This window comes from Microcebus murinus, chromosome 25 (assembly GCF_040939455.1).
Source record: "Microcebus murinus isolate Inina chromosome 25, M.murinus_Inina_mat1.0, whole genome shotgun sequence".
NCBI lineage: Eukaryota > Metazoa > Chordata > Mammalia > Primates > Cheirogaleidae > Microcebus > Microcebus murinus.
Genome location: NC_134128.1, coordinates 26,660,379 through 26,679,541, shown reverse-complemented (window position 1 = coordinate 26,679,541; position 19,163 = coordinate 26,660,379). Strand labels below are relative to the sequence as shown.

Sequence of the window (19,163 nt, the reverse complement as noted above, 5' to 3'; positions counted from 1 at the left end):
AGGGTCCCGGCCCCCACGGTCGCGTTGCCGGCAGTTCTCCAAGGGCTTGGGCGTTTTCCAGAGGTAGGAGATGGAGGGGACTGATTTCTTCAGCGCCCCACAAACCACGCCACCCCACCCATGGGACACATCCCTAGAGAGAGAGAGAGAGACGCCCCATACACTCGCTCCCCTCCCCCATGCGCTGTGCCCCAGCCCGGGCCCGGGGGAATAGGCGGCAGCCCACCCACAGGGTGGGGGGCGCAGCTGAAAGGGGTTGTCGGGGAGGGCGGCCCCTGCCTGGGGTCAAAGGGCGGGCGACCCGCGCGTGCGCAATCGGCGGCGGCGGCGGCGTCGGCGGCGGCCACGAGCTGGGGGTGGGCCAGGCGAGGAGAGGAGGGGGGCTGGAAGGTCTCCACCTTGGCGAGTCCAGCTGTGGAGGCGCATCTTGTGTGAGTGTGAGTGAGTGAGTGTGAGTGTGAGTGTGTGTGTGTGTGTGTGTGTGTGTGTGTGTATAGAGAGACAGCCCCCCACCCCGGCCCGCCGCTCCCTGCCCGCCCCGCCCCGCCTGTCAACCCCGTCCCTCGGAGCCCCCCGGACCCGACCCGGCCGGTGAACTCAACAGGCCCGGCCCGGTGCGGGTCAGCGCTGGCGCGGGGCCTGGGGCGGGAGGAGGCGGCGGGGAAGCGCAGAGAGGCTCGGCTTCTTGAGCGGGGCAGGGGCGCCCTCCGCCGTCTAGGGCCACACCACCCTGAACGCGCCCGATCTCGTCTGGTCTCGGAAGCTAAGCAGGGTCGGGCCTGGTTAGTACTTGGATGGGAGACCGCCTGGGAATACCGGGTGCCGTAGGCTTCTTCTTTTTTTTTTTTTTGTTTTGCCTCTTGTTCTGTCCCCTCTCTGGGAGCGAGGCGGCGGCCCGGGGCGGGGGTCACCCCCACCCTCAGCGCCCGCCGCGGTGCCTGGCGCCCCAGCCCGCACCGTGGGGCCTCCTCTTGTCCCAAGCCGCGACACCGCCGTCACGCGGCAGCATGCGTGGCTTCTGGACTGTCAGGTCTCAGACCAAAGGTCTGCTCTGTGGGAACCGACACGCTGGAGGAAACCTTGAGAGTCTGAGAGGGGAGGGAGTTCCAGAAGAAGGCCAGGATGTCATTTTGAGGGAGTATGTGACCAGAACTCGTCCCGTTGCTTTTGGGGTTCTATGGGCTACACGTAGGAATCTTTGGTGGTGGCACCTGATGTTGGGGGATCCGGAGTCACACCCAGACCTGCTCCACAGGCCTCCTTTTACTTTTCTCTTCGGATTCATTATGTTTAAAAAGTGTCTCTTATCTCTAGGATTGCATTTTCTTTTCTCTCTCTTTTCAAGCAGATGATGGGAGTCCAAGTATTAAGGTGACATGTGTTGCCCGTGCCCCCCTCCCCCCTGTGTTCTTATTCATTTACCTCTGATGTTGTTCCAGCGTATTGTGGGGGTACCAATGTTAAGGTCGGGTACGTTGCCCTCTCCCAGCCTCCCCCCTCGGGTCAGAGCCTCAAGCGCGCCCATCCCCCAGTCGGTGCGCACCCACCCCATTCCTAATGGAGGTGTATGCCCATCCCCTCCCCCCACCCGCCCGACACCCACCCGATGAAGGTGATTCCTCTGTGTCCACTTAGGTGTCCATCGGTTCGTACCCATTTGCTGGTGAGCGCGAGCACGTGGTGCTCGTGTGTCCATTCTTGGGCTACCTGGCTTACTGGAACGGGTTCCAGCTCTGGCCAGGAGAACCACGAGAGGTGCCCTCTCACCGCTGCTCCTCCTAGCCGAATAGCACTCCGTGGTGTCCACGCGCCACATTTCATTTACGCACTCGTGGGTCGATGGGCACTCGGGTCGCTTCCAGGTCTTTGCGATTGTGACTTGTGCCCTGACTCTAACCCTAACCCTTACCCAGCCCGTCTCCTCCTCGGCCCCTGCCTGACTGACTCCTTCCCGCCCGGCCTGTCACCTGTCACCGTCCTCTGCCCCTGCCTGACACGCTCCTCCCCGCCCGGGCCGTCACCGTCCTCGGCCCCTGCCTGACGGGGCTCCTCCGTCGCCTGGGCCTTCCAAGGGCTTGGTGTGGACGCTGGTTCCAGGACGCCCTCCCAGGAACCCGGTAGCAGGGCGGCCGCAGCGTCTCGCGCCACCCAACCGTCCGCCGGCCATCGGCCGTCGCTAAGTGGCCTGCGGGGGACGTGCCCCCACTGTGGGGCGGGCGCCCAGCCTGGTGTCTTCTCTGAGGCCCCGTGGCTGCTTTTCCCCCCCGCAAGGGGAGAGCCGCGGAGGTGGGGACCGCCTCCTCGTGGGGACGTACACCCAGCTCTCCACGTCGGATTCCGGGGCTCTCTGTCCTGCCAGAAGGCCCAGCTGGCCTGCGGGTCCTTAGAGTGGCAAAAACATCCGAAAACTGAGATTGAGGGTCCGGTGGTTGTCTGCACTTTTGTGCTGGGCACCCCAGGGAGGCCCGGGGGCTGGCTGGACAACGCGGTCTGCTGGGCAGGGGGGGGGTTTGGAGGAGCAACTGATGCCCTTTGCACTTTGGGTAGCAAGTGTCTGAGGTGTCTCTGAGCCCTGCGCCATGTCGGGGGGGGTGGGAGGTCGGGGGGGTGGAGGAGCAGGAGGAGGAGGAGGAGGAGGTGGGAAGGGCCGTGGCCTGCAGTCGTGTTCCCGGGGTGGCTTCTTCCACAGGCTGCTTGGCCTGGGCTCCCTGCACCTGGGCCTTTGGAGGACTGGCCCTGTGCTTGCCAACGCTTCCCCTGCAGGGACCCAGAGCTGGGAGGTTGCATCTCTCAGCCCTGGGTCGGGCAGAGCCCCAGCGGGCCATGCCCACAACCTCTCTCAGCACGGGTCTCCCAGAAGGCTCCTTTGGGACCAGGATTCTCTTGCGGGTGACTCTTTAAGGTCTGGCCCCTGGATGGAGGGGCACCAGGAGTAGAGGAGCAGGAAGGGGAAGGGGGTGGCCATGCGAGGGGACACTTTCAGGCCAAGTCCCAGCTTCAGCCTGATCCTCCTGGGAACCCCGGGGTGTACGTCACACCTCCTGGTTGTCCCGCTCTGAGACAAGGAGCCGGGCTTCGCATTCCCCCAGCAGCCAGTCGTGGGCTGAGGACACCTGGGGCGTTGGGAACTCCCTGGCTTCTCCTTGGCTTAACATCTGGAGCTGCTTGTGAATCGTGCCGCCACACACACCCGAGTGCAGGTGTCTTCTGCACAGACTGCGGGCCTCGCTCTTCTGAATGCCGCTAGCTCGCCACCCACCCACGGGTGAACCTGGTCAGGGTACTTTCTCTCGGGGGCAGACTCTGATCCTGGCGGGCTACCGGTGTTTCTGTTTGCTCCTTTCTTTCTTCCATTTCGGGAAAGGCTTCCTTACTGGGTGTGGAAATCTCCTATGCCTTTCCTCGCCTATTCTGTCAGCTTTAAAATTCTCTTTGAGTTGCCACCCTCACAGATGGATTAGGAAACTCTTTCCGGTGCACTCATTAGTGAAATGACCTCAATGAAGCTGGAATCCAATATCTAATCGCCGATTTTTAGCGAGTCCACACGCCAGGGTGGTCGGGGTCCAATGCAGCCCCGGCCAGGCCCAGGCCCCTTGGACCGGGCCACAGGAGGACACAGAGGAGGGTCCCGGCCCCCACGGTCGCGTTGCCGGCAGTTCTCCAAGGGCTTGGGCGTTTTCCAGAGGTAGGAGATGGAGGGGACTGATTTCTTCAGCGCCCCACAAACCACGCCACCCCACCCATGGGACACATCCCTAGAGAGAGAGAGAGAGACGCCCCATACACTCGCTCCCCTCCCCCATGCGCTGTGCCCCAGCCCGGGCCCGGGGGAATAGGCGGCAGCCCACCCACAGGGTGGGGGGCGCAGCTGAAAGGGGTTGTCGGGGAGGGCGGCCCCTGCCTGGGGTCAAAGGGCGGGCGACCCGCGCGTGTGCAATTGGCGGCGGCGGCGGCGTCGGCGGCGGCCACGAGCTGGGGGTGGGCCAGGCGAGGAGAGGAGGGGGGCTGGAAGGTCTCCACCTTGGCGAGTCCAGCTGTGGAGGCGCATCTTGTGTGAGTGTGAGTGAGTGAGTGTGAGTGTGAGTGTGTGTGTGTGTGTGTGTGTGTGTGTGTGTATAGAGAGACAGCCCCCCACCCCGGCCCGCCGCTCCCTGCCCGCCCCGCCCCGCCTGTCAACCCCGTCCCTCGGAGCCCCCCGGACCCGACCCGGCCGGTGAACTCAACAGGCCCGGCCCGGTGCGGGTCAGCGCTGGCGCGGGGCCTGGGGCGGGAGGAGGCGGCGGGGAAGCGCAGAGAGGCTCGGCTTCTTGAGCGGGGCAGGGGCGCCCTCCGCCGTCTAGGGCCACACCACCCTGAACGCGCCCGATCTCGTCTGGTCTCGGAAGCTAAGCAGGGTCGGGCCTGGTTAGTACTTGGATGGGAGACCGCCTGGGAATACCGGGTGCCGTAGGCTTCTTCTTTTTTTTTTTTTTGTTTTGCCTCTTGTTCTGTCCCCTCTCTGGGAGCGAGGCGGCGGCCCGGGGCGGGGGTCACCCCCACCCTCAGCGCCCGCCGCGGTGCCTGGCGCCCCAGCCCGCACCGTGGGGCCTCCTCTTGTCCCAAGCCGCGACACCGCCGTCACGCGGCAGCATGCGTGGCTTCTGGACTGTCAGGTCTCAGACCAAAGGTCTGCTCTGTGGGAACCGACACGCTGGAGGAAACCTTGAGAGTCTGAGAGGGGAGGGAGTTCCAGAAGAAGGCCAGGATGTCATTTTGAGGGAGTATGTGACCAGAACTCGTCCCGTTGCTTTTGGGGTTCTATGGGCTACACGTAGGAATCTTTGGTGGTGGCACCTGATGTTGGGGGATCCGGAGTCACACCCAGACCTGCTCCACAGGCCTCCTTTTACTTTTCTCTTCGGATTCATTATGTTTAAAAAGTGTCTCTTATCTCTAGGATTGCATTTTCTTTTCTCTCTCTTTTCAAGCAGATGATGGGAGTCCAAGTATTCAGGTGACATGTGTTGCCCGTGCCCCCCTCCCCCCTGTGTTCTTATTCATTTACCTCTGATGTTGTTCCAGCGTATTGTGGGGGTACCAATGTTAAGGTCGGGTACGTTGCCCTCTCCCAGCCTCCCCCCTCGGGTCAGAGCCTCAAGCGCGCCCATCCCCCAGTCGGTGCGCACCCACCCCATTCCTAATGGAGGTGTATGCCCATCCCCTCCCCCCACCCGCCCGACACCCACCCGATGAAGGTGATTCCTCTGTGTCCACTTAGGTGTCCATCGGTTCGTACCCATTTGCTGGTGAGCGCGAGCACGTGGTGCTCGTGTGTCCATTCTTGGGCTACCTGGCTTACTGGAACGGGTTCCAGCTCTGGCCAGGAGAACCACGAGAGGTGCCCTCTCACCGCTGCTCCTCCTAGCCGAATAGCACTCCGTGGTGTCCACGCGCCACATTTCATTTACGCACTCGTGGGTCGATGGGCACTCGGGTCGCTTCCAGGTCTTTGCGATTGTGACTTGTGCCCTGACTCTAACCCTAACCCTTACCCAGCCCGTCTCCTCCTCGGCCCCTGCCTGACTGACTCCTTCCCGCCCGGCCTGTCACCTGTCACCGTCCTCTGCCCCTGCCTGACACGCTCCTCCCCGCCCGGGCCGTCACCGTCCTCGGCCCCTGCCTGACGGGGCTCCTCCGTCGCCTGGGCCTTCCAAGGGCTTGGTGTGGACGCTGGTTCCAGGACGCCCTCCCAGGAACCCGGTAGCAGGGCGGCCGCAGCGTCTCGCGCCACCCAACCGTCCGCCGGCCGGCGGCCGTCGCTAAGTGGCCTGCGGGGGACGTGCCCCCACTGTGGGGCGGGCGCCCAGCCTGGTGTCTTCTCTGAGGCCCCGTGGCTGCTTTTCCCCCCCGCAAGGGGAGAGCCGCGGAGGTGGGGACCGCCTCCTCGTGGGGACGTACACCCAGCTCTCCACGTCGGATTCCGGGGCTCTCTGTCCTGCCAGAAGGCCCAGCTGGCCTGCGGGTCCTTAGAGTGGCAAAAACATCCGAAAACTGAGATTGAGGGTCCGGTGGTTGTCTGCACTTTTGTGCTGGGCACCCCAGGGAGGCCCGGGGGCTGGCTGGACAACGCGGTCTGCTGGGCAGGGGGGGGGTTTGGAGGAGCAACTGATGCCCTTTGCACTTTGGGTAGCAAGTGTCTGAGGTGTCTCTGAGCCCTGCGCCATGTCGGGGGGGGGTGGGAGGTCGGGGGGGTGGAGGAGCAGGAGGAGGAGGAGGAGGAGGTGGGAAGGGCCGTGGCCTGCAGTCGTGTTCCCGGGGTGGCTTCTTCCACAGGCTGCTTGGCCTGGGCTCCCTGCACCTGGGCCTTTGGAGGACTGGCCCTGTGCTTGCCAACGCTTCCCCTGCAGGGACCCAGAGCTGGGAGGTTGCATCTCTCAGCCCTGGGTCGGGCAGAGCCCCAGCGGGCCATGCCCACAACCTCTCTCAGCACGGGTCCCCCAGAAGGCTCCTTTGGGACCAGGATTCTCTTGCGGGTGACTCTTTAAGGTCTGGCCCCTGGATGGAGGGGCACCAGGAGTAGAGGAGCAGGAAGGGGAAGGGGGTGGCCATGCGAGGGGACACTTTCAGGCCAAGTCCCAGCTTCAGCCTGATCCTCCTGGGAACCCCGGGGTGTACGTCACACCTCCTGGTTGTCCCGCTCTGAGACAAGGAGCCGGGCTTCGCATTCCCCCAGCAGCCAGTCGTGGGCTGAGGACACCTGGGGCGTTGGGAACTCCCTGGCTTCTCCTTGGCTTAACATCTGGAGCTGCTTGTGAATCGTGCCGCCACACACACCCGAGTGCAGGTGTCTTCTGCACAGACTGCGGGCCTCGCTCTTCTGAATGCCGCTAGCTCGCCACCCACCCACGGGTGAACCTGGTCAGGGTACTTTCTCTCGGGGGCAGACTCTGATCCTGGCGGGCTACCGGTGTTTCTGTTTGCTCCTTTCTTTCTTCCATTTCGGGAAAGGCTTCCTTACTGGGTGTGGAAATCTCCTATGCCTTTCCTCGCCTATTCTGTCAGCTTTAAAATTCTCTTTCAGTTGCCACCCTCACAGATGGATTAGGAAACTCTTTCCGGTGCACTCATTAGTGAAATGACCTCAATGAAGCTGGAATCCAATATCTAATCGCCGATTTTTAGCGAGTCCACACGCCAGGGTGGTCGGGGTCCAATGCAGCCCCGGCCAGGCCCAGGCCCCTTGGACCGGGCCACAGGAGGACACAGAGGAGGGTCCCGGCCCCCACGGTCGCGTTGCCGGCAGTTCTCCAAGGGCTTGGGCGTTTTCCAGAGGTAGGAGATGGAGGGGACTGATTTCTTCAGCGCCCCACAAACCACGCCACCCCACCCATGGGACACATCCCTAGAGAGAGAGAGAGAGACGCCCCATACACTCGCTCCCCTCCCCCATGCGCTGTGCCCCAGCCCGGGCCCGGGGGAATAGGCGGCAGCCCACCCACAGGGTGGGGGGCGCAGCTGAAAGGGGTTGTCGGGGAGGGCGGCCCCTGCCTGGGGTCAAAGGGCGGGCGACCCGCGCGTGCGCAATCGGCGGCGGCGGCGGCGTCGGCGGCGGCCACGAGCTGGGGGTGGGCCAGGCGAGGAGAGGAGGGGGGCTGGAAGGTCTCCACCTTGGCGAGTCCAGCTGTGGAGGCGCATCTTGTGTGAGTGTGAGTGAGTGAGTGTGAGTGTGAGTGTGTGTGTGTGTGTGTGTGTGTGTGTGTGTATAGAGAGACAGCCCCCCACCCCGGCCCGCCGCTCCCTGCCCGCCCCGCCCCGCCTGTCAACCCCGTCCCTCGGAGCCCCCCGGACCCGGCCGGTGAACTCAACAGGCCCGGCCCGGTGCGGGTCAGCGCTGGCGCGGGGCCTGGGGCGGGAGGAGGCGGCGGGGAAGCGCAGAGAGGCTCGGCTTCTTGAGCGGGGCAGGGGCGCCCTCCGCCGTCTAGGGCCACACCACCCTGAACGCGCCCGATCTCGTCTGGTCTCGGAAGCTAAGCAGGGTCGGGCCTGGTTAGTACTTGGATGGGAGACCGCCTGGGAATACCGGGTGCCGTAGGCTTCTTCTTTTTTTTTTTTTTGTTTTGCCTCTTGTTCTGTCCCCTCTCTGGGAGCGAGGCGGCGGCCCGGGGCGGGGGTCACCCCCACCCTCAGCGCCCGCCGCGGTGCCTGGCGCCCCAGCCCGCACCGTGGGGCCTCCTCTTGTCCCAAGCCGCGACACCGCCGTCACGCGGCAGCATGCGTGGCTTCTGGACTGTCAGGTCTCAGACCAAAGGTCTGCTCTGTGGGAACCGACACGCTGGAGGAAACCTTGAGAGTCTGAGAGGGGAGGGAGTTCCAGAAGAAGGCCAGGATGTCATTTTGAGGGAGTATGTGACCAGAACTCGTCCCGTTGCTTTTGGGGTTCTATGGGCTACACGTAGGAATCTTTGGTGGTGGCACCTGATGTTGGGGGATCCGGAGTCACACCCAGACCTGCTCCACAGGCCTCCTTTTACTTTTCTCTTCGGATTCATTATGTTTAAAAAGTGTCTCTTATCTCTAGGATTGCATTTTCTTTTCTCTCTCTTTTCAAGCAGATGATGGGAGTCCAAGTATTAAGGTGACATGTGTTGCCCGTGCCCCCCTCCCCCCTGTGTTCTTATTCATTTACCTCTGATGTTGTTCCAGCGTATTGTGGGGGTACCAATGTTAAGGTCGGGTACGTTGCCCTCTCCCAGCCTCCCCCCTCGGGTCAGAGCCTCAAGCGCGCCCATCCCCCAGTCGGTGCGCACCCACCCCATTCCTAATGGAGGTGTATGCCCATCCCCTCCCCCCACCCGCCCGACACCCACCCGATGAAGGTGATTCCTCTGTGTCCACTTAGGTGTCCATCGGTTCGTACCCATTTGCTGGTGAGCGCGAGCACGTGGTGCTCGTGTGTCCATTCTTGGGCTACCTGGCTTACTGGAACGGGTTCCAGCTCTGGCCAGGAGAACCACGAGAGGTGCCCTCTCACCGCTGCTCCTCCTAGCCGAATAGCACTCCGTGGTGTCCACGCGCCACATTTCATTTACGCACTCGTGGGTCGATGGGCACTCGGGTCGCTTCCAGGTCTTTGCGATTGTGACTTGTGCCCTGACTCTAACCCTAACCCTTACCCAGCCCGTCTCCTCCTCGGCCCCTGCCTGACTGACTCCTTCCCGCCCGGCCTGTCACCTGTCACCGTCCTCTGCCCCTGCCTGACACGCTCCTCCCCGCCCGGGCCGTCACCGTCCTCGGCCCCTGCCTGACGGGGCTCCTCCGTCGCCTGGGCCTTCCAAGGGCTTGGTGTGGACGCTGGTTCCAGGACGCCCTCCCAGGAACCCGGTAGCAGGGCGGCCGCAGCGTCTCGCGCCACCCAACCGTCCGCCGGCCATCGGCCGTCGCTAAGTGGCCTGCGGGGGACGTGCCCCCACTGTGGGGCGGGCGCCCAGCCTGGTGTCTTCTCTGAGGCCCCGTGGCTGCTTTTCCCCCCCGCAAGGGGAGAGCCGCGGAGGTGGGGACCGCCTCCTCGTGGGGACGTACACCCAGCTCTCCACGTCGGATTCCGGGGCTCTCTGTCCTGCCAGAAGGCCCAGCTGGCCTGCGGGTCCTTAGAGTGGCAAAAACATCCGAAAACTGAGATTGAGGGTCCGGTGGTTGTCTGCACTTTTGTGCTGGGCACCCCAGGGAGGCCCGGGGGCTGGCTGGACAACGCGGTCTGCTGGGCAGGGGGGGGGTTTGGAGGAGCAACTGATGCCCTTTGCACTTTGGGTAGCAAGTGTCTGAGGTGTCTCTGAGCCCTGCGCCATGTCGGGGGGGGTGGGAGGTCGGGGGGGTGGAGGAGCAGGAGGAGGAGGAGGAGGAGGTGGGAAGGGCCGTGGCCTGCAGTCGTGTTCCCGGGGTGGCTTCTTCCACAGGCTGCTTGGCCTGGGCTCCCTGCACCTGGGCCTTTGGAGGACTGGCCCTGTGCTTGCCAACGCTTCCCCTGCAGGGACCCAGAGCTGGGAGGTTGCATCTCTCAGCCCTGGGTCGGGCAGAGCCCCAGCGGGCCATGCCCACAACCTCTCTCAGCACGGGTCTCCCAGAAGGCTCCTTTGGGACCAGGATTCTCTTGCGGGTGACTCTTTAAGGTCTGGCCCCTGGATGGAGGGGCACCAGGAGTAGAGGAGCAGGAAGGGGAAGGGGGTGGCCATGCGAGGGGACACTTTCAGGCCAAGTCCCAGCTTCAGCCTGATCCTCCTGGGAACCCCGGGGTGTACGTCACACCTCCTGGTTGTCCCGCTCTGAGACAAGGAGCCGGGCTTCGCATTCCCCCAGCAGCCAGTCGTGGGCTGAGGACACCTGGGGCGTTGGGAACTCCCTGGCTTCTCCTTGGCTTAACATCTGGAGCTGCTTGTGAATCGTGCCGCCACACACACCCGAGTGCAGGTGTCTTCTGCACAGACTGCGGGCCTCGCTCTTCTGAATGCCGCTAGCTCGCCACCCACCCACGGGTGAACCTGGTCAGGGTACTTTCTCTCGGGGGCAGACTCTGATCCTGGCGGGCTACCGGTGTTTCTGTTTGCTCCTTTCTTTCTTCCATTTCGGGAAAGGCTTCCTTACTGGGTGTGGAAATCTCCTATGCCTTTCCTCGCCTATTCTGTCAGCTTTAAAATTCTCTTTGAGTTGCCACCCTCACAGATGGATTAGGAAACTCTTTCCGGTGCACTCATTAGTGAAATGACCTCAATGAAGCTGGAATCCAATATCTAATCGCCGATTTTTAGCGAGTCCACACGCCAGGGTGGTCGGGGTCCAATGCAGCCCCGGCCAGGCCCAGGCCCCTTGGACCGGGCCACAGGAGGACACAGAGGAGGGTCCCGGCCCCCACGGTCGCGTTGCCGGCAGTTCTCCAAGGGCTTGGGCGTTTTCCAGAGGTAGGAGATGGAGGGGACTGATTTCTTCAGCGCCCCACAAACCACGCCACCCCACCCATGGGACACATCCCTAGAGAGAGAGAGAGAGACGCCCCATACACTCGCTCCCCTCCCCCATGCGCTGTGCCCCAGCCCGGGCCCGGGGGAATAGGCGGCAGCCCACCCACAGGGTGGGGGGCGCAGCTGAAAGGGGTTGTCGGGGAGGGCGGCCCCTGCCTGGGGTCAAAGGGCGGGCGACCCGCGCGTGTGCAATTGGCGGCGGCGGCGGCGTCGGCGGCGGCCACGAGCTGGGGGTGGGCCAGGCGAGGAGAGGAGGGGGGCTGGAAGGTCTCCACCTTGGCGAGTCCAGCTGTGGAGGCGCATCTTGTGTGAGTGTGAGTGAGTGAGTGTGAGTGTGAGTGTGTGTGTGTGTGTGTGTGTGTGTGTGTGTATAGAGAGACAGCCCCCCACCCCGGCCCGCCGCTCCCTGCCCGCCCCGCCCCGCCTGTCAACCCCGTCCCTCGGAGCCCCCCGGACCCGACCCGGCCGGTGAACTCAACAGGCCCGGCCCGGTGCGGGTCAGCGCTGGCGCGGGGCCTGGGGCGGGAGGAGGCGGCGGGGAAGCGCAGAGAGGCTCGGCTTCTTGAGCGGGGCAGGGGCGCCCTCCGCCGTCTAGGGCCACACCACCCTGAACGCGCCCGATCTCGTCTGGTCTCGGAAGCTAAGCAGGGTCGGGCCTGGTTAGTACTTGGATGGGAGACCGCCTGGGAATACCGGGTGCCGTAGGCTTCTTCTTTTTTTTTTTTTTGTTTTGCCTCTTGTTCTGTCCCCTCTCTGGGAGCGAGGCGGCGGCCCGGGGCGGGGGTCACCCCCACCCTCAGCGCCCGCCGCGGTGCCTGGCGCCCCAGCCCGCACCGTGGGGCCTCCTCTTGTCCCAAGCCGCGACACCGCCGTCACGCGGCAGCATGCGTGGCTTCTGGACTGTCAGGTCTCAGACCAAAGGTCTGCTCTGTGGGAACCGACACGCTGGAGGAAACCTTGAGAGTCTGAGAGGGGAGGGAGTTCCAGAAGAAGGCCAGGATGTCATTTTGAGGGAGTATGTGACCAGAACTCGTCCCGTTGCTTTTGGGGTTCTATGGGCTACACGTAGGAATCTTTGGTGGTGGCACCTGATGTTGGGGGATCCGGAGTCACACCCAGACCTGCTCCACAGGCCTCCTTTTACTTTTCTCTTCGGATTCATTATGTTTAAAAAGTGTCTCTTATCTCTAGGATTGCATTTTCTTTTCTCTCTCTTTTCAAGCAGATGATGGGAGTCCAAGTATTCAGGTGACATGTGTTGCCCGTGCCCCCCTCCCCCCTGTGTTCTTATTCATTTACCTCTGATGTTGTTCCAGCGTATTGTGGGGGTACCAATGTTAAGGTCGGGTACGTTGCCCTCTCCCAGCCTCCCCCCTCGGGTCAGAGCCTCAAGCGCGCCCATCCCCCAGTCGGTGCGCACCCACCCCATTCCTAATGGAGGTGTATGCCCATCCCCTCCCCCCACCCGCCCGACACCCACCCGATGAAGGTGATTCCTCTGTGTCCACTTAGGTGTCCATCGGTTCGTACCCATTTGCTGGTGAGCGCGAGCACGTGGTGCTCGTGTGTCCATTCTTGGGCTACCTGGCTTACTGGAACGGGTTCCAGCTCTGGCCAGGAGAACCACGAGAGGTGCCCTCTCACCGCTGCTCCTCCTAGCCGAATAGCACTCCGTGGTGTCCACGCGCCACATTTCATTTACGCACTCGTGGGTCGATGGGCACTCGGGTCGCTTCCAGGTCTTTGCGATTGTGACTTGTGCCCTGACTCTAACCCTAACCCTTACCCAGCCCGTCTCCTCCTCGGCCCCTGCCTGACTGACTCCTTCCCGCCCGGCCTGTCACCTGTCACCGTCCTCTGCCCCTGCCTGACACGCTCCTCCCCGCCCGGGCCGTCACCGTCCTCGGCCCCTGCCTGACGGGGCTCCTCCGTCGCCTGGGCCTTCCAAGGGCTTGGTGTGGACGCTGGTTCCAGGACGCCCTCCCAGGAACCCGGTAGCAGGGCGGCCGCAGCGTCTCGCGCCACCCAACCGTCCGCCGGCCGGCGGCCGTCGCTAAGTGGCCTGCGGGGGACGTGCCCCCACTGTGGGGCGGGCGCCCAGCCTGGTGTCTTCTCTGAGGCCCCGTGGCTGCTTTTCCCCCCCGCAAGGGGAGAGCCGCGGAGGTGGGGACCGCCTCCTCGTGGGGACGTACACCCAGCTCTCCACGTCGGATTCCGGGGCTCTCTGTCCTGCCAGAAGGCCCAGCTGGCCTGCGGGTCCTTAGAGTGGCAAAAACATCCGAAAACTGAGATTGAGGGTCCGGTGGTTGTCTGCACTTTTGTGCTGGGCACCCCAGGGAGGCCCGGGGGCTGGCTGGACAACGCGGTCTGCTGGGCAGGGGGGGGGTTTGGAGGAGCAACTGATGCCCTTTGCACTTTGGGTAGCAAGTGTCTGAGGTGTCTCTGAGCCCTGCGCCATGTCGGGGGGGGGGTGGGAGGTCGGGGGGGTGGAGGAGCAGGAGGAGGAGGAGGAGGAGGTGGGAAGGGCCGTGGCCTGCAGTCGTGTTCCCGGGGTGGCTTCTTCCACAGGCTGCTTGGCCTGGGCTCCCTGCACCTGGGCCTTTGGAGGACTGGCCCTGTGCTTGCCAACGCTTCCCCTGCAGGGACCCAGAGCTGGGAGGTTGCATCTCTCAGCCCTGGGTCGGGCAGAGCCCCAGCGGGCCATGCCCACAACCTCTCTCAGCACGGGTCTCCCAGAAGGCTCCTTTGGGACCAGGATTCTCTTGCGGGTGACTCTTTAAGGTCTGGCCCCTGGATGGAGGGGCACCAGGAGTAGAGGAGCAGGAAGGGGAAGGGGGTGGCCATGCGAGGGGACACTTTCAGGCCAAGTCCCAGCTTCAGCCTGATCCTCCTGGGAACCCCGGGGTGTACGTCACACCTCCTGGTTGTCCCGCTCTGAGACAAGGAGCCGGGCTTCGCATTCCCCCAGCAGCCAGTCGTGGGCTGAGGACACCTGGGGCGTTGGGAACTCCCTGGCTTCTCCTTGGCTTAACATCTGGAGCTGCTTGTGAATCGTGCCGCCACACACACCCGAGTGCAGGTGTCTTCTGCACAGACTGCGGGCCTCGCTCTTCTGAATGCCGCTAGCTCGCCACCCACCCACGGGTGAACCTGGTCAGGGTACTTTCTCTCGGGGGCAGACTCTGATCCTGGCGGGCTACCGGTGTTTCTGTTTGCTCCTTTCTTTCTTCCATTTCGGGAAAGGCTTCCTTACTGGGTGTGGAAATCTCCTATGCCTTTCCTCGCCTATTCTGTCAGCTTTAAAATTCTCTTTCAGTTGCCACCCTCACAGATGGATTAGGAAACTCTTTCCGGTGCACTCATTAGTGAAATGACCTCAATGAAGCTGGAATCCAATATCTAATCGCCGATTTTTAGCGAGTCCACACGCCAGGGTGGTCGGGGTCCAATGCAGCCCCGGCCAGGCCCAGGCCCCTTGGACCGGGCCACAGGAGGACACAGAGGAGGGTCCCGGCCCCCACGGTCGCGTTGCCGGCAGTTCTCCAAGGGCTTGGGCGTTTTCCAGAGGTAGGAGATGGAGGGGACTGATTTCTTCAGCGCCCCACAAACCACGCCACCCCACCCATGGGACACATCCCTAGAGAGAGAGAGAGAGACGCCCCATACACTCGCTCCCCTCCCCCATGCGCTGTGCCCCAGCCCGGGCCCGGGGGAATAGGCGGCAGCCCACCCACAGGGTGGGGGGCGCAGCTGAAAGGGGTTGTCGGGGAGGGCGGCCCCTGCCTGGGGTCAAAGGGCGGGCGACCCGCGCGTGCGCAATCGGCGGCGGCGGCGGCGTCGGCGGCGGCCACGAGCTGGGGGTGGGCCAGGCGAGGAGAGGAGGGGGGCTGGAAGGTCTCCACCTTGGCGAGTCCAGCTGTGGAGGCGCATCTTGTGTGAGTGTGAGTGAGTGAGTGTGAGTGTGAGTGTGTGTGTGTGTGTGTGTGTGTGTGTGTGTATAGAGAGACAGCCCCCCACCCCGGCCCGCCGCTCCCTGCCCGCCCCGCCCCGCCTGTCAACCCCGTCCCTCGGAGCCCCCCGGACCCGGCCGGTGAACTCAACAGGCCCGGCCCGGTGCGGGTCAGCGCTGGCGCGGGGCCTGGGGCGGGAGGAGGCGGCGGGGAAGCGCAGAGAGGCTCGGCTTCTTGAGCGGGGCAGGGGCGCCCTCCGCCGTCTAGGGCCACACCACCCTGAACGCGCCCGATCTCGTCTGGTCTCGGAAGCTAAGCAGGGTCGGGCCTGGTTAGTACTTGGATGGGAGACCGCCTGGGAATACCGGGTGCCGTAGGCTTCTTCTTTTTTTTTTTTTTGTTTTGCCTCTTGTTCTGTCCCCTCTCTGGGAGCGAGGCGGCGGCCCGGGGCGGGGGTCACCCCCACCCTCAGCGCCCGCCGCGGTGCCTGGCGCCCCAGCCCGCACCGTGGGGCCTCCTCTTGTCCCAAGCCGCGACACCGCCGTCACGCGGCAGCATGCGTGGCTTCTGGACTGTCAGGTCTCAGACCAAAGGTCTGCTCTGTGGGAACCGACACGCTGGAGGAAACCTTGAGAGTCTGAGAGGGGAGGGAGTTCCAGAAGAAGGCCAGGATGTCATTTTGAGGGAGTATGTGACCAGAACTCGTCCCGTTGCTTTTGGGGTTCTATGGGCTACACGTAGGAATCTTTGGTGGTGGCACCTGATGTTGGGGGATCCGGAGTCACACCCAGACCTGCTCCACAGGCCTCCTTTTACTTTTCTCTTCGGATTCATTATGTTTAAAAAGTGTCTCTTATCTCTAGGATTGCATTTTCTTTTCTCTCTCTTTTCAAGCAGATGATGGGAGTCCAAGTATTCAGGTGACATGTGTTGCCCGTGCCCCCCTCCCCCCTGTGTTCTTATTCATTTACCTCTGATGTTGTTCCAGCGTATTGTGGGGGTACCAATGTTAAGGTCGGGTACGTTGCCCTCTCCCAGCCTCCCCCCTCGGGTCAGAGCCTCAAGCGCGCCCATCCCCCAGTCGGTGCGCACCCACCCCATTCCTAATGGAGGTGTATGCCCATCCCCTCCCCCCACCCGCCCGACACCCACCCGATGAAGGTGATTCCTCTGTGTCCACTTAGGTGTCCATCGGTTCGTACCCATTTGCTGGTGAGCGCGAGCACGTGGTGCTCGTGTGTCCATTCTTGGGCTACCTGGCTTACTGGAACGGGTTCCAGCTCTGGCCAGGAGAACCACGAGAGGTGCCCTCTCACCGCTGCTCCTCCTAGCCGAATAGCACTCCGTGGTGTCCACGCGCCACATTTCATTTACGCACTCGTGGGTCGATGGGCACTCGGGTCGCTTCCAGGTCTTTGCGATTGTGACTTGTGCCCTGACTCTAACCCTAACCCTTACCCAGCCCGTCTCCTCCTCGGCCCCTGCCTGACTGACTCCTTCCCGCCCGGCCTGTCACCTGTCACCGTCCTCTGCCCCTGCCTGACACGCTCCTCCCCGCCCGGGCCGTCACCGTCCTCGGCCCCTGCCTGACGGGGCTCCTCCGTCGCCTGGGCCTTCCAAGGGCTTGGTGTGGACGCTGGTTCCAGGACGCCCTCCCAGGAACCCGGTAGCAGGGCGGCCGCAGCGTCTCGCGCCACCCAACCGTCCGCCGGCCGGCGGCCGTCGCTAAGTGGCCTGCGGGGGACGTGCCCCCACTGTGGGGCGGGCGCCCAGCCTGGTGTCTTCTCTGAGGCCCCGTGGCTGCTTTTCCCCCCCGCAAGGGGAGAGCCGCGGAGGTGGGGACCGCCTCCTCGTGGGGACGTACACCCAGCTCTCCACGTCGGATTCCGGGGCTCTCTGTCCTGCCAGAAGGCCCAGCTGGCCTGCGGGTCCTTAGAGTGGCAAAAACATCCGAAAACTGAGATTGAGGGTCCGGTGGTTGTCTGCACTTTTGTGCTGGGCACCCCAGGGAGGCCCGGGGGCTGGCTGGACAACGCGGTCTGCTGGGCAGGGGGGGGGTTTGGAGGAGCAACTGATGCCCTTTGCACTTTGGGTAGCAAGTGTCTGAGGTGTCTCTGAGCCCTGCGCCATGTCGGGGGGGGGTGGGAGGTCGGGGGGGTGGAGGAGCAGGAGGAGGAGGAGGAGGAGGTGGGAAGGGCCGTGGCCTGCAGTCGTGTTCCCGGGGTGGCTTCTTCCACAGGCTGCTTGGCCTGGGCTCCCTGCACCTGGGCCTTTGGAGGACTGGCCCTGTGCTTGCCAACGCTTCCCCTGCAGGGACCCAGAGCTGGGAGGTTGCATCTCTCAGCCCTGGGTCGGGCAGAGCCCCAGCGGGCCATGCCCACAACCTCTCTCAGCACGGGTCCCCCAGAAGGCTCCTTTGGGACCAGGATTCTCTTGCGGGTGACTCTTTAAGGTCTGGCCCCTGGATGGAGGGGCACCAGGAGTAGAGGAGCAGGAAGGGGAAGGGGGTGGCCATGCGAGGGGACACTTTCAGGCCAAGTCCCAGCTTCAGCCTGATCCTCCTGGGAACCCCGGGGTGTACGTCACACCTCCTGGTTGTCCCGCTCTGAGACAAGGAGCCGGGCTTCGCATTCCCCCAGCAGCCAGTCGTGGGCTGAGGACACCTGGGGCGTTGGGAACTCCCTGGCTTCTCCTTGGCTTAACATCTGGAGCTGCTTGTGAATCGTGCCGCCACACACACCCGAGTGCAGGTGTCTTCTGCACAGACTGCGGGCCTCGCTCTTCTGAATGCCGCTAGCTCGCCACCCACCCACGGGTGAACCTGGTCAGGGTACTTTCTCTCGGGGGCAGACTCTGATCCTGGCGGGCTACCGGTGTTTCTGTTTGCTCCTTTCTTTCTTCCATTTCGGGAAAGGCTTCCTTACTGGGTGTGGAAATCTCCTATGCCTTTCCTCGCCTATTCTGTCAGCTTTAAAATTCTCTTTCAGTTGCCACCCTCACAGATGGATTAGGAAACTCTTTCCGGTGCACTCATTAGTGAAATGACCTCAATGAAGCTGGAATCCAATATCTAATCGCCGATTTTTAGCGAGTCCACACGCCAGGGTGGTCGGGGTCCAATGCAGCCCCGGCCAGGCCCAGGCCCCTTGGACCGGGCCACAGGAGGACACAGAGGAGGGTCCCGGCCCCCACGGTCGCGTTGCCGGCAGTTCTCCAAGGGCTTGGGCGTTTTCCAGAGGTAGGAGATGGAGGGGACTGATTTCTTCAGCGCCCCACAAACCACGCCACCCCACCCATGGGACACATCCCTAGAGAGAGAGAGAGACGCCCCATACACTCGCTCCCCTCCCCCATGCGCTGTGCCCCAGCCCGGGCCCGGGGGAATAGGCGGCAGCCCACCCACAGGGTGGGGGGCGCAGCTGAAAGGGGTTGTCGGGGAGGGCGGCCCCTGCCTGGGGTCAAAGGGCGGGCGACCCGCGCGTGCGCAATCGGCGGCGGCGGCGGCGGCGGCGTCGGCGGCGGCCACGAGCTGGGGGTGGGCCAGGCGAGGAGAGGAGGGGGGCTGGAAGGTCTCCACCTTGGCGAGTCCAGCCGTGGAGGCGCATCTTGTGTGAGTGTGAGTGAGTGAGTGTGAGTGTGAGTGTGTGTGTGTGTGTGTGTGTGTGTGTGTATAGAGAGACAGCCCCCCACCCCGGCCCGCCGCTCCCTGCCCGCCCCGCCCCGCCTGTCAACCCCGTCCCTCGGAGCCCCCCGGACCCGGCCGGTGAACTCAACAGGCCCGGCCCGGTGCGGGTCAGCGCTGGCGCGGGGCCTGGGGCGGGAGGAGGCGGCGGGGAAGCGCAGAGAGGCTCGGCTTCTTGAGCGGGGCAGGGGCGCCCTCCGCCGTCTAGGGCCACACCACCCTGAACGCGCCCGATCTCGTCTGGTCTCGGAAGCTAAGCAGGGTCGGGCCTGGTTAGTACTTGGATGGGAGACCGCCTGGGAATACCGGGTGCCGTAGGCTTCTTCTTTTTTTTTTTTTTGTTTTGCCTCTTGTTCTGTCCCCTCTCTGGGAGCGAGGCGGCGGCCCGGGGCGGGGGTCACCCCCACCCTCAGCGCCCGCCGCGGTGCCTGGCGCCCCAGCCCGCACCGTGGGGCCTCCTCTTGTCCCAAGCCGCGACACCGCCGTCACGCGGCAGCATGCGTGGCTTCTGGACTGTCAGGTCTCAGACCAAAAGTC

At 63.8% G+C, this 19,163-nt stretch overlaps 6 non-coding genes across 6 annotated transcripts; all 6 read left to right on the top strand.

The window, feature by feature from the left end:
- Positions 1 to 712: 712 nt before the first annotated feature.
- Positions 713 to 831, top strand: LOC142864377 (5S ribosomal RNA). The gene has a single exon (XR_012914935.1). It is a non-coding gene; the product is annotated as a 5S ribosomal RNA (ribosomal RNA).
- Positions 832 to 4,337: 3,506 nt separating this feature from the next.
- Positions 4,338 to 4,456, top strand: LOC142864708 (5S ribosomal RNA). Its single transcript, XR_012915056.1, has one exon. It is a non-coding gene; the product is annotated as a 5S ribosomal RNA (ribosomal RNA).
- Positions 4,457 to 7,958: 3,502 nt separating this feature from the next.
- Positions 7,959 to 8,077, top strand: LOC142864677 (5S ribosomal RNA). Its single transcript, XR_012915028.1, has one exon. It is a non-coding gene; the product is annotated as a 5S ribosomal RNA (ribosomal RNA).
- A 3,506-nt stretch (positions 8,078 to 11,583) lies between these two features.
- LOC142864593 (5S ribosomal RNA) lies at positions 11,584 to 11,702 on the top strand. Its single transcript, XR_012915014.1, has one exon. It is a non-coding gene; the product is annotated as a 5S ribosomal RNA (ribosomal RNA).
- A 3,503-nt stretch (positions 11,703 to 15,205) lies between these two features.
- On the top strand, positions 15,206 to 15,324 carry LOC142864482 (5S ribosomal RNA). The gene has a single exon (XR_012915003.1). It is a non-coding gene; the product is annotated as a 5S ribosomal RNA (ribosomal RNA).
- A 3,504-nt stretch (positions 15,325 to 18,828) lies between these two features.
- On the top strand, positions 18,829 to 18,947 carry LOC142864371 (5S ribosomal RNA). Its single transcript, XR_012914929.1, has one exon. It is a non-coding gene; the product is annotated as a 5S ribosomal RNA (ribosomal RNA).
- The last annotated feature ends 216 nt before the right edge of the window (positions 18,948 to 19,163 follow it).